Source organism: Bombus vosnesenskii, unplaced genomic scaffold, assembly GCF_011952255.1.
Source record: "Bombus vosnesenskii isolate JDL3184/JDL3185 unplaced genomic scaffold, Bvos_JDL3184-5_v1.1 scf7180000013265, whole genome shotgun sequence".
NCBI classification, from domain to species: Eukaryota; Metazoa; Arthropoda; class Insecta; order Hymenoptera; family Apidae; genus Bombus; species Bombus vosnesenskii.
The window spans coordinates 828356-841413 of NW_022882925.1; the positions used below are offsets into that span (position 1 = coordinate 828356).

Here is a 13058-nt window from a genome sequence, read left to right on the forward strand (position 1 = left end):
TGCTCTTATTTATACCCTAGTTCGTGGTTACGACAGTGAAGGATTAACCCCTTGGTGCAAGAATTCTTCTTCGTGGATCGCTATATTCGAATAATAAAGAAATTAGAATTTTTCATTAGAATTAACAATTTTAACGTAGACGATTTAATTTGTCGTCGATCGAACGTATGAAAAGTGTCTCGGATAAGTGAGAAAATAAATATAGATCTGGCACTGTACTACCAATGAGACGGTAAGAATCGAGTCAGACGTATTGCCTTGGATTTCTTAAATCGTCACGGAATTCACGGACGATAGAATGAAGGAAGGGTTGCTGCGAGAACGAGTAGAAAAAGTAGGAGGAGGAGCAGACGGAGGAAGGGTGATATCGTTTGAACGACTTAATAGTACGTTCGAACGTTCTCTCGCGGCTATTTATAGCGAGGCAACAGGTTAACGCCTACGTTTCAGGAATACACGTTTAATCGGGCAAAGGCGTTTACGCGCGATACCCGGCCCGATTATGTCCGCCAGGCAGAGGAAGAGCATTTTTTTGTATCTCGTACAAATTATGCCTCGTTGCTGTAATCACAGTTCGCCTAGAGCTTCGAGCGAGCACACGCTTCTCTAACGCGATATCTGCCGCTTCGAATGTGAAACTGGTCACGCCGTATTTCGTGCGGAAATCGATTCCAATTCTCCGAGATTACAAGCTGCGTGCAGTTGAGCTCGATGATTGATTCGTCGAGTAAGATTGTATTTATACGAGACTAGAGAATTATTTAATATTAGGTCGTCCGAAAAGTTTCTCTCGTCTTCTAAGGAAATAACGAATGCACATTTTGATCCATTTTGTTCTATCGAAATAAAGATCACAACGTTTGACAGATTAGGTTTCATGTTTGTACGAAGATGCGTCGCTGTAAAAGACGCTTATGTAAAAGAAAGACACTTCGAAAAACCTCGTATTTAAGTCTCGTGCTATTAACACTAAACACTAAACACTAAACACTAAACACTAAACACTAAACACTAAACACTAAACACTAAACACTAAACACTAAACACTAAACACTAAACACTAAACACTAAACACTAAACACTAAACACTAAACACTAAACACTAAACACTAAGTACCAAAGTACCAAGCACTAAACACTAAGTACCAAGTACTAAAGTACCAAAGCACTAGAGAGCACAAAAGTACTCCAAAGTTCTAAAAGTACTCCGAAGTGCCCCAAACTACTAAAGTACCAAGTATTAAAGTACTGGAAAGTACTAAAAGTATCAAGTACCAAAGTACCAAAATTTAAAATTTTTCTGGAGTACATTTTTTCATGCAATGCACGTTTGTTATACGCGACGACCGTCTGAGTCTTTTTATCGAGCGTGGCATTGGAATTAAATCGAAATTAATTCTAAATTAATTAGCGATACAGCAAAATAAAAAATCTATATCCCAATGGTAGAACACGAACTTCGATCTTCCCCCTTAACTCTGCCACCAGACAATCCACATTCCCAAGAATCACTCAATGACAATACCATCAAAGGCTGCGATAAATTTTCGTCATCCAGCCAATTAACCATCCCAATATTACGGCAATTTGTAATACTAATTAGACTGACAGATAAAACGAAAGTAACACAAGAATACCATAGTGACCGTTAAGGTGATATTTCGTGCTAATTGACGGTAAGCACTTTCATCGGTCAAAATATTATTGGCCATAAAATGCTTGGAAACAAATAACAAGATGGTTCGAGTACGAAATCGAGAAAGCAAATGCGTGTAATGTACGTGACGTATCCTGATAAAAAGAGGCGACCGCGCGAAAACGATCCTTCCAGTTACATAAACGCGTCTGAGGTTCTATAAATTGTCTATTTTCGTTATTATCACTTGTCATTAAATTAACATTATTATCATTTTTCATCATTATCACAATAATTATTCGAAGAAGTTGAGGAAGCATATTGTCGCGAAAAGCGTAAAGATAATTTGCCTATGAAAAGACGTGAAAGATGTAAAAATCGATCTTCTTCGCGGCTTAACGTATAATAAAAAATTAGAAAAATTGTGGTGGAATGGAAAACACAGGTATATAAAACGCGTTAACGACGGATAATCGTGCACGCCAGGTGCTGATTTACATTGAAAACAACACCGGTAGATTTCGTGACGGTTGTTCGTAAACGCACGTTGCAAAATATTTGTCGCATCTGTCGTCGCTTGTTCGGCATTGTCGCAAGTATTGCGGTAAATATCCATATATTATAGTAATCTACTCGAACGTAAGTGCATTTAACACCTAAATTACCGACAGTTAATTACAAAGTATAGAATTTATACGAAAGCAATGAGAATGAAAGGTATGTGAAAATAAAAAATATACGAGGCAGGGAAAAATTGAATTTTTCCTTTGAGGAAAAGATCTATAGCTTTATGGTACCCGAAATGGGGATTTAACCGTTTCCACGTAAACGAAGCAGTAAAATATTTTTAGCTTCAAACAGTTTTCGCGCGATTTCGCTATTTCCTTTCAAGTTGTTGCGAACAAGTCGTATATGAAAGGCAAACAAAATTGAAAACCCGCCAGGTAGCGTAATAAAAGTAGCGACACGGCTGAATAACTGTAAATTGCACGTTGGAGATTCATCGACGTTTCTCGAGATCGCGAGAGCCCATCGATGAGCGAGTTTAAGTGCTTACATATACTACCGCGCAAAAGTTTCACATCGTTTACGCGATAAGCGAAAAGAATTTGAATTTTCTAATGAAAATGTACGTGCGAACGAGCGTCGCAACCGCATAATGGAAATTACAATTCGATTATCAGTTTACATCTATCTAAAATTCTTAAACACGTCCCGATGACTTTATTCTTGAAACGGTTCTTTTAGTCTTCTATCTTCGTATTGGCAAAAATTGCGAAAGTAATGAAAAATAAATTACCCGACGAGAGGAAATACTACGAGACTCGCCATGTACTAAAATAATTTCTAATTGGAAAATTCTATAATCAGCTCGAAAATAAAACGCAAACGATCATGATCCAAAGTGAATAAATTTCTAACAAACTTGTCAAAACTTTTGACTAGCAATATACAACAACGTTAAAGCAGCGACGACACGCGGATTGCCGCGGAACGTTCTAACAGCATAAATATCATAGTTTTTTCGCTGATGAGCGAAGGGAGATTAAGTCGATTAAATGGAGGCAAGGGAGAGAAAAGAGCGGCAAGGCAAGCACACGTGGTGGTGTGCATCGAAGCCGGAGAGGAGCTCGTTCTACCGGTCCTTGGCAAACGATCTTTTTCTCTGCACGATCGACCGACACGCGGATATCGGGCCGTGGTATCGAGCTGTCACTTGTTAGACGTCTCCCCTCCTGACGAATCGCGTGTTCCTGCCAAAGCCACGCCACGAGAATAACGTCGCTTCTCATGAGTTGCGATGCCCGTTGAATACTCGCTGAACGTGTCCTCTTCTCTATCTCGACCGTACCACTTCTGCGGAATACGTAGTAGTCAGCGATGGGATCAAGTCTCGTACAAGTATGGAATTGTAAATCAAAATGAAATTATAAAATTTCCTTTCTACCGTCAATGAAATATTAAATTTCCTGGTTATTTTGTAGAACGCTCTGAAATCTCGTAGACAATTTTAACGAAACGACAGTGTTTCTGTGAGCTGTACTCTAATTAAAAAATTAGAAGAATTTATTGCCTATAATTCTATAGAAGTTTCGTAAAGATTATTTGAGAAATTCGTTAGTTTGCTATTCTCGTTAAAACAATAGGAATTCTCTTCTTCGTTTACGATTCTGTAGAATCTTCCTAAATCTGATGGAAAGGTTCGACGATTTGTATAATTGGCGTTAAGATTTTTGGAATTTTACGATTCTATAAAATTATTCCGTATTTGTTACAAGAATTCAATAAAACAGTAGCATCTCTGTAACTCTCATAATTAGATTATGAGTATTTCTATTAGTATTACAAGTCAATCTTCAAAATTTGTGTTTCGAAACCAGCCTCTGAGGATGCAACAGCTGAACGGACGAATTATTATAGTTCGTGAATGGTATTTGCTTATAGAGAAGAGAAACTTAGTTCCATCGCTACAATAGTAGTAGTAAGACCCGATCTCCTCGGGAGTAATGACTTTGCTCTCTCGCCGCTCAATGCTTATCGATCCAATGTACATACAACGCGTCTGATATAACGTGTCTGATATAAGCACCATCCCGCTGGCTTACCAGTGATACGTTGGTCGTTTAAGGCCGACGTTGACGCTTCCTTTTCGATTTCGTCTATCGAACACGGCACATTGTGTCTACGAACGCTATATTGGCTTGGCAACTAAGTGATCGCGGATTTTGCCAATACCAGCTAATGACAAAATCCGCAATCACTTAGTTGCCAACCCGATATAAATCGAAATGCACTGCGTTACGTGACGCATGAAGACGAATCGAAGCTTTTGAGAATCGAATTCAGACAAACATATAGTCCGAATTCCCGCGTATTGGGTTGTCCGAAAAGTTTCTTTCGTTTGATAAGGAAATAATGGACGCACGATGTTTTTTGTTTTTTATTAATTTATCGAATTATGCAGGAACATAATAATAAAAATAGAACGAAATGGATGATAATTCAATGAAATAGTATGAAACAGAAATTATTGTTCGTCTATTATCATCTTATAAAACGAAAGAAACCTTTTGGACAACCTAATATTTTTGACGTGATTAAAAAGATTGAAACGATCGCTGGAAAAGTTCGTTCCGATTTACATTTCCATTCGATATACGTTTATTGGATCGTACAGGTGCCATTTTCTTCCACGATCTTTCTTCGTCTTTCGCGCAGCTTGAATATTCCATCGTTGCAGAACCTCTCATGCCTTTCAGCGAAAAACCTTTCCATATGATTTTCTACGTCGACGAAATTCCTTAAAAATCCGAACGAACTTTCCGAGCAATCAACATCATATCTAATATATTGATATTGGTTTCGTGTTATTCAAGCGTGTAATATAAAAGCGTATATTATAACATACATTGTCGATTTTACTGTCTTATTCAACAGTAGTTAACATTTTTATAGGACGTCGCATAAAGTATGTAAGACGCGAATTCGCGTCTCAAGTTCGCAAAGTGTTAACGGTATCGAGAATTTTATTCTTTTAATAAAAAATGTAAAATATTCTCTCTCTCTCTCTCTCTCTCTCTCTTATCTTTTATTTATAAAGAAAGTAACATTTTAAAAAACTCAGTTGTTATCACCGACTAATATAGATGAAGTATAAATTTATTTCAAAGATCAAATATTCTCCGTGTAAGAAAAGAAAAATATAAATCTGCGTAACGTAAAATATTGAAAATAATGAGATTTAATCAACTCTCCATAATAACGATTATATATTCATTCCAAGACATGATCGTAAATAATCACTGATTTATTACTTAGATCGTGCAATCTTGATACTTATATAATGACTTTTAATAAAGAATCTTTCATTCAACGAAATTAAATTGCACTTCATTGAAAAAAAGAAACCTTGGATGAAGAGAGAAACATTTTAAAAACACTCCAAGTACGCTTTCCCACGATAAGACGCGGATATTAATAGTAGCGAGTCGAGTCGGTTGCGAGTCGACGATAAAATTCAAGTTTCGACGCTGCTTTAAAGAATAAATACGTGGTATGCGGTACGCGTGTGATTGAACGGCGGCAACGGTCCCCCAAGGAAGGCGGACAGGTTACACCGAACGTTTGGTTCGAATAAAAACGCGCGCCATCGCGAAACTGTGTCACACGTTCGCAACTCGTTTATTGCGCCGATTCATTGCACGAAAACTTCGTCGTGTCTTAATTACAGCCGTACCGCGCACAATAAACGGCATTAATTTCTTTTTTTTCCTTCTTTTTTTGGCCATATCTTTTGCCGAAATGATCCACGAGGTCCGTTGCCTGGCTCTCGCCTCTTCGTGCTTTTTTTTTCCTTTTTTTTTAAAATCCACTTAAATCCACTATCGTTGACCTCAATGACGTGTCAGAATCCCAGAAAGAAATTCCAGAAATTAGGGGAAAGTTGCAAAAACTGCAGGTACATATTGCATAAAGTATTTCATGCCATTTTTTCTTCTTTAATTCGTTGATAATTCGTACATATGCTAATCACGCGAACCGAGGTTTCACACGGGACGCACACTTTCAAATTGTGTCATGTACAGCACGAGAAACATGGAACATTTTGAACCTATTGGAAACCAAGTGATTGCGGATTTTGTCAATACCACGTAATGACAAAATCCGCAATCACTTAGTTGCCAAGCCATATATGTCGTTACGATATTTCTGTTTCTCTTAAAAATCAGTCCTATCATATTCATATTCGATTCAATTATATCTATAACATATATAGTCATACTGTATATAGACATACTTTCGTGAGCCAGTGTACGTCTTAATACTCTCAATAATTGTTTATTTCAGCAGCTCTGCCTTATCAGCATTGCCAGATAATTTACGGTCTCTTGACTCGAAATTACTGTACGATACAGCACATCGTGCCGGCACAATTTTCCGCTGGCTGCGTTTGTTGGCAGTTTCAACGACGCTGACCGCGAGTACGCAGCTTCCTCTTGCCTGACAGCATCTACGAGCCTCGGTCTCGACCGTTATGAGGCCCAATTTTTTTTCGATCGGATCGCTGCTGGTTCGGTGCGTCGCGGTGCGTGCTAGCCACGAGGCTTGAGAAGGAGAATCGACGAAAGAGAGGAGGGTGCGCACGGGGACCTACGGGGTTTACGGGCCCAAAAACGACGTACACGTTTCTCGCACACGACCACCACGCTTCGTGCACGCTTACGATCCTCAGCCCGCCCTGCCCCGGGACCCCAGGGTGAAACTCGAGAAAACATGCATGCCGATCCGGACAAATGTCTCCAATTGTCCACCACGGAATTGCTTTCGTCCTCTAAAGCAGGAGAAAAGCTTGAAAGAAATTAGTGTGTACAGGGTTTTACTTTTGAGAGTAGTTTGTGTGATATTTTTTTCAACGTGTAGAGGAAACTTGTTTCTTTCTCCTAATTGGTCTTACGAATTTTATAATATCCGGACTTTCTTATGATATTAAGTGTAAATAAAAATTGGAGTCAGAGTAGGTATTTACTTTTATTGAAATGTCCTATAATTAGGAAAATCTCCTGGTACGGATGACAAATTTTGAGAGTAGCTTGTGTGATATTTTTTTAAAGTATCGGGAAAATTTCTTTCTTTCTTCTAATCGCTTCTCCAGCGAAAAGAAGATATACGGGTGTATAAAGAAACATAAATTGGATATCAAGATCAAATTCGATTTAGTACGAATTTGTAATACAATTTAGCTGAACAATATCCATACGATAGAACTTCAAGTAATGTAAATTAGAAATGATGAAATTTTGTAGTGAAACAAGACGAAGCGTAACGCGTATAATCTTGCGTTATAAATATGAAATTTACATTTCCTCCAACTGTAGCACGAAATAAAAAGTTACCTACAATTAACTACAATTTTCTCTCCCACACACGAACAAAATTCTCGTCTGATCGTTGATACACGAGCAAACACCGACTCATTACGAAAGTGTCTCGGAGACCATACTCAAGCTGCGTAAAAACGCCTCTTCGATTAAGAAACAATCCAAGTTAACAAGTTAACTGTCCAAAAAATCCTCTGCTATCTACCACAAGGAATTTGCAAAAAGGAGCATCATACATCTATAATTACCATCGCCACCAAATCTGCGAAGACAGTATTCTCTCGATCACCTAATCAATATTACCGACTGGCAATCGACAAACCCTCGGCGTCATTCATCCCGCATACTCATCAGGACGCGAAACGACGTTTTACGATCACAGTAGCACAATCTGTTGCACCGTGGAGCGGGATAACGCGCTGTGCATTAGCATAACGTCAAAACAAGCCGATACTTTCTCCGGTCTCCGCCCCTCGTGCCTATATAGCGAGGCGTGATTACCTCGCGAAGGGTTGCAAAGGGTGAGGCGGAGGAGGAGGAGGAGAAGGAGAAGGAGGAGGAGGAGGAGGAGGAGGAGGAGAAGGCGAGCGAAGAGGCAGAAGGAAAAGGAGGACGAGGAAAGAGGGTTGGCAGTCGCCTCGAGAGAGCAGCACGAGGACAGGTGGCGACGAGAAACCAGGGAACCTCGGAGCCACCGAGTTCTCACGCGCGAAACCTCCAGCTGCCACCAAGAGATATACAGACGCTGTTGGGGCCGATGGCAGGCAAGCGAGCGAGCCGATCAACACACCCTCGAAAAACGCACCCGCGCGTTACCCTGTGCTGGTGCGTGGCTGTGTGCGCGTGCACGCGCTTCCACGTGTACCCTAAGCGATCGCCTAGATACCGAAATGCTTACACTGCCGTCAGAAATTGTCAGCAGATTTGTCCACAGCTGACGCGCTTTAACTGGGAAATTACGATAGATATTTTTTAATTGGAAAATTACGATAGAGATCTTATACTTGGCAATTATTATCCCTGAATATTACGGTAGAATTTTAATTAGCACAGATTAGCGGATTATTGATAATAATGGCAGATTTGGGGAAGGTTTTACGCGGGAGAAATTGAGAAACGAGAACAGAAACTGGAAAAAATTGTTAAACTTCTTGAAAGATGATACAAAAGCAGATGATCTTGTTTTATATGAAAATGAAGTTATTCGATCACCGGAAGAGAGTGATAGAAAGCGATGGTTAGTTCGAATAGTGAAGGTTCTATTGAAACACTGTACTATCCCACCGCGTTATTATACCGATTGATACGAAATATTCGCTTTATAGCCAATATTAGCATATTGCATTACGGTGGACGTAAACGCGTTCGTCATCGGAATTTCCAATTTTCTGCCGGATGACGTCTGGATAGCCGGATACATGTAATAAGGAAATCGATTACCACCGTACGATATTTCGTGCCTCATCGACTGCGTCAATCCGTAATAGATTGCGCAATGAGAGACCCCGACCAATTAAAATTCCTCGTAAACAAGTAAAATTACAATTACAATCGATAAAGGGCCAAAACTACGCCAATGATAAATTCACAGCTGAAATACGAAATTTCTTTCAATTGTTCCTACTCAAAACTACAGAGCATAAAGTTACAGCAGATTGTATTGGGTTGATAAGAATATTTTTGATTCTGTAAAGCATCAGAATGCATCCAGATGCATTCGTACACATGCACTGAAATAAACGCGTAGGCGCGTTGGACTATTAAAGGGGGGAAAGGAAGAGGAAATATCGGACAGGGGAAGGCCGACAGATGCGTGCGGTTGGTCAGGAATCTAAATATCGCGAGTGGAGAAGACCTTGCACACCCCTTTGCCATCCCTCGCGTCCCATTCATCTTGAAACTGATTCAACCATTAGTGGAATCCTTTGCTGCACGACTCTCTACGTTACATTTACATGTTTCGCTATTCCAAGTCGATAAAATACGGAGGTTCTGCTTCGCGATGTGCGCATACTTTCCGAGCGATTCACTCGCGAACTTCGTCCCATTCATCTCGAGCTGATTGCCCATTAGAGGAAGCGGCTACTTTCAAGAATTTCGCGACGTCCAACACAAATGCCTTCGTATTTCATGCTTTAAATAGTCGAAAATCCGACAGTAAGACATCCTTAAACGGATATCATACTTGAGAGCAAATTAGCCACGCTTACGAGACCTTGACACGAAGTTATATCTCCTTAAACGCGTATTAACGGGATTTTTATTCTCCCCTTGGTGAGATTAAAAATAATTAATTAACCAACATTGCGAAAGTTTGTAATACACGTTGTAAGAAGCGTCGATTTAATGAAATACTTTATCGCGTGATTTTAGTCAATCGATGACAAAGTAAGAGTGTGAAGTATACCAAAGTGGCGCATGAAAATGGAAAGTTCGGTGGGTGGAGCTGGTAATTTGATAAGTATATAACACGAAAAGAGTTCTTTGGGAAAAAAAAGATAATCCAACAGATGTGCGTGAGACGTAGTTCCATTTTAAGCGAAGAGAAATCTGTGAATGAAATTTTGTAATAACTTTATACCGCGCAGACAAATCGTGGTAACAAATAATGAAAGATGTGAGAAGTTATGAACATACTGAAACGAACAAGCAATGCGATTTTGAACTTTGGTTATAGTTTGAAAATTAGAATTCCCAGGTTAAGTAAACAGGTTGAGATACTATGTAATTTTAGTCTATAAAACCTAATTATGAATTAACATAATTCAACACAATTTTTGTATCTTTATTATTCAGCAAGATCAACAAAATTACCAACAGCCTCCATACAACACCCCAAACAAGTCCGACTAAAGTATCAACCCACGTACATAAGATTCAACATTATAAACTCGGAGCTCGCTAACAAGGATCATACCACATGGATCGTATCCACGATACACGACCGGATTCTTCGTTATAATTAGCATCAAAAGTTTTTGTATTGATTACCAATATACGCCAAAATCCATTTTAAAAAATATCTTATCTCCCCATTAAATTTAAACCACCAATAGAAAAAGCCAGACTGAGACATTATTCCAACAAATGAAACGAAATTAAGTTGCAGAGAATTTTCCTCGTGGAATGATAAAATCATTCCAGTGTACTTTCCTTTATCTTTTTTCTTCTTTTTTAATCAATCGTCAAACGAAATTAAAGGTTGAAAATATCGATATAATTCGAGGGCGACGAGTGGCTGTTAACTGAAAATGGTTCTCGGAAGGTTCAGAGATTAAAATACCTCGGAAACGGATTCGCGTATGGATGGTGGAGATCGACGAGGCGTTAATGATCGATAGATCGAAACGGCCCAGTTAAACGATCGGATTATCCGCGCTATCGGCCCATCTTATAACTTATTCCGTAGATACGAGATCTGATCGGAGCGTGGTAATAGCTTCTGGTTACCGGGTGTAACCCGAAGCTCTCAATTTAGTTAGAAACGATCGACACAGACAAAAGGACTATCTCGGACATCCTTGAGTGTATAGGAGCGTTAGCCGGACGTTTTCTCGCGCCAGCCGCATTTAATACGAGCAACCCTCCGGGCCATCCTATTTGCGTGGAATGTAAATCACGTTCACGGAGATTTTCACTTCTTATCGATCGTTTTCTACGTGGTTGCAGCCATTTTCATCCTCTCGTTTCTCCCTTTGCAGATGCGTCACGTACGACTGTTCATTTAATGCAGATGAGCGCGACGTTCGAATTTCTTGTGCTCTTTCAACGGTTAAATCATCTCTAACGCTCTGATATAATCTTTCTTAAAGGCGTAAAGATTGTGCGGTGGTCAATATATAACGGCTATAAGAAAGGTAAGCGAGTAAATAATAGTATTATTACTAATAAATAAATAATAAATAGACCACATTAGTTGTAATCATGTACAACAATAATAATAATACTTGTATAATAATGAATAATTATACTATTATTCTAAATGAATTGTACATATTTTTAATCGTATTATTAGTAATTCTAGTGTTGTAGTAGTATAATATTTTCAATTTTGAAAAATCATATTATTAAGCTAAATGCATAAACATTTGCAGTTAAACAGTCTAATTTTAATAAAGTGTAAACGTGTAAGAAAGAATGTCTCTAACATCTAATTTTGAAATGTTTTCAAAACATGAAATTTAGAAGCCCTGTCCTATTCGCTGTATTTTTATCTTCAAATTCCTACTATACGTTCTAGAGGAATCTCAAAGTTCCGTGATTCCAATAAACTGTAAGTTTCATTATTCAACTGCTGTAACCTAAACAAATTTTAAGGAAACAGTAAACCTGTCCTACTCACAAATTCAATATCGTTGAAAACTATATAAAAACTGATTATCTGTATATAGCTTCGTCAATAACCAGAATTATTGCAGAAAAAAGATATACAGTGCACGTGAAATTACTGGACGTATCGCAATGAAAGCAAATACATAAACCGCAACAGAAATCGCGTTCCGTTTTCCATTCTCGATCTAAGGTTAAGTTCGCAGTATTACGGCCTTCTGTGCAACAAGTTATCCTTCTATCCCCACCATTTCGTCAAATCGACACGTTTCTCTCTCCCTCCCGTGGAAGATCTTTTTCCTTCGCAGTTTGATGCACGGACGTGCCCCATGTAACGACTACATCTATCCGTCTCGTTTCGTTCTTTAGAATATTCCAGTTCTTTCACTCACCTTCAACACACGACGTTCTCCGTCCTTTGTTGCTTCTCGATGCCGAGGCAACTTCCTTCCTCCTCCTGTGCAATCTCACCACGTGCTTCTCTCGCACTCGTTTCTCTGATCGGAGTACAGGCATGTGCCGCGCATGCGCCAAGTGCTACCGTGCGCAGCTCGTGCTGCGCGTACGCCAGGAACGAGCGCCCTCTCCTTTCTCTCTTGCTCCCTCTATGTTGACGCTACTTCCTCTACCGGCTTCTTGGCTTTCGGCATACTTTCCATCCTCCTTCCGCTTTCCTTGTTCCTTTTATCGTGTCTGCATCTTTTTCTATAGTACCGTGCGCAGCTCGTGCTGCGCGTGCGCCACCAAGTACCCATATTCTCCTCCTTTTTCTTCGTTCTCCGTCACAGAAATATTCCATCTTGCTCCTACGAATTCTTACCACGGTTTTCCAACGATCTCTATCCTTTTCTTCGTTCGCTGTCCTTATTCATCCGATTTCTCTCTACCTAACAATTTCTTCTCTGTCTGTTACACGGTGAGCAGCTCGTGCAGAACGTCTGCCACGATAAAACACCTACTTTCCGTCTTCTTTTAGACCATTGTCCCTCTTTGTCGATGATCGCCCGGGTCGTTCTATCTTCCTGCACGGGTTCCGTAATGCTTCTTTTCTTTCTTCCTTTTTTCTCTCCATCGATTTACTTTCCTTTGCTAACTAAGCCCGGCTTCTTCTCATTGCCGGGTTTTTGTTTTTCTGACGTACCGTGCGCAGCTCGTGCTGCGCGTACGCCACGGCCATCCTTTCTTTTCTCTTTTGCTCTCGTTCGTCACCTCGC

The 13058-nt window shown here is 39.6% G+C and overlaps 1 protein-coding gene across 3 annotated transcripts in view; it reads right to left on the reverse strand.

Moving 5' to 3' along the window:
* The window catches only part of LOC117242000 (tubulin polyglutamylase TTLL4-like), a 237684-nt gene that overhangs the window by 110331 nt on the left and 114295 nt on the right, over positions 1-13058 (reverse strand). The window contains exon 1 of one of the 3 annotated variants that reach the window (XM_033508364.1): positions 12237-12703. The exons of the other annotated variants lie outside the window; for them this stretch is intronic. The gene's annotated coding sequence lies outside the window, so the exon portion shown is untranslated. Of the gene's footprint in view, positions 1-12236; positions 12704-13058 lie in introns of those variants that run through there. 3 annotated transcript variants of the gene reach the window in all.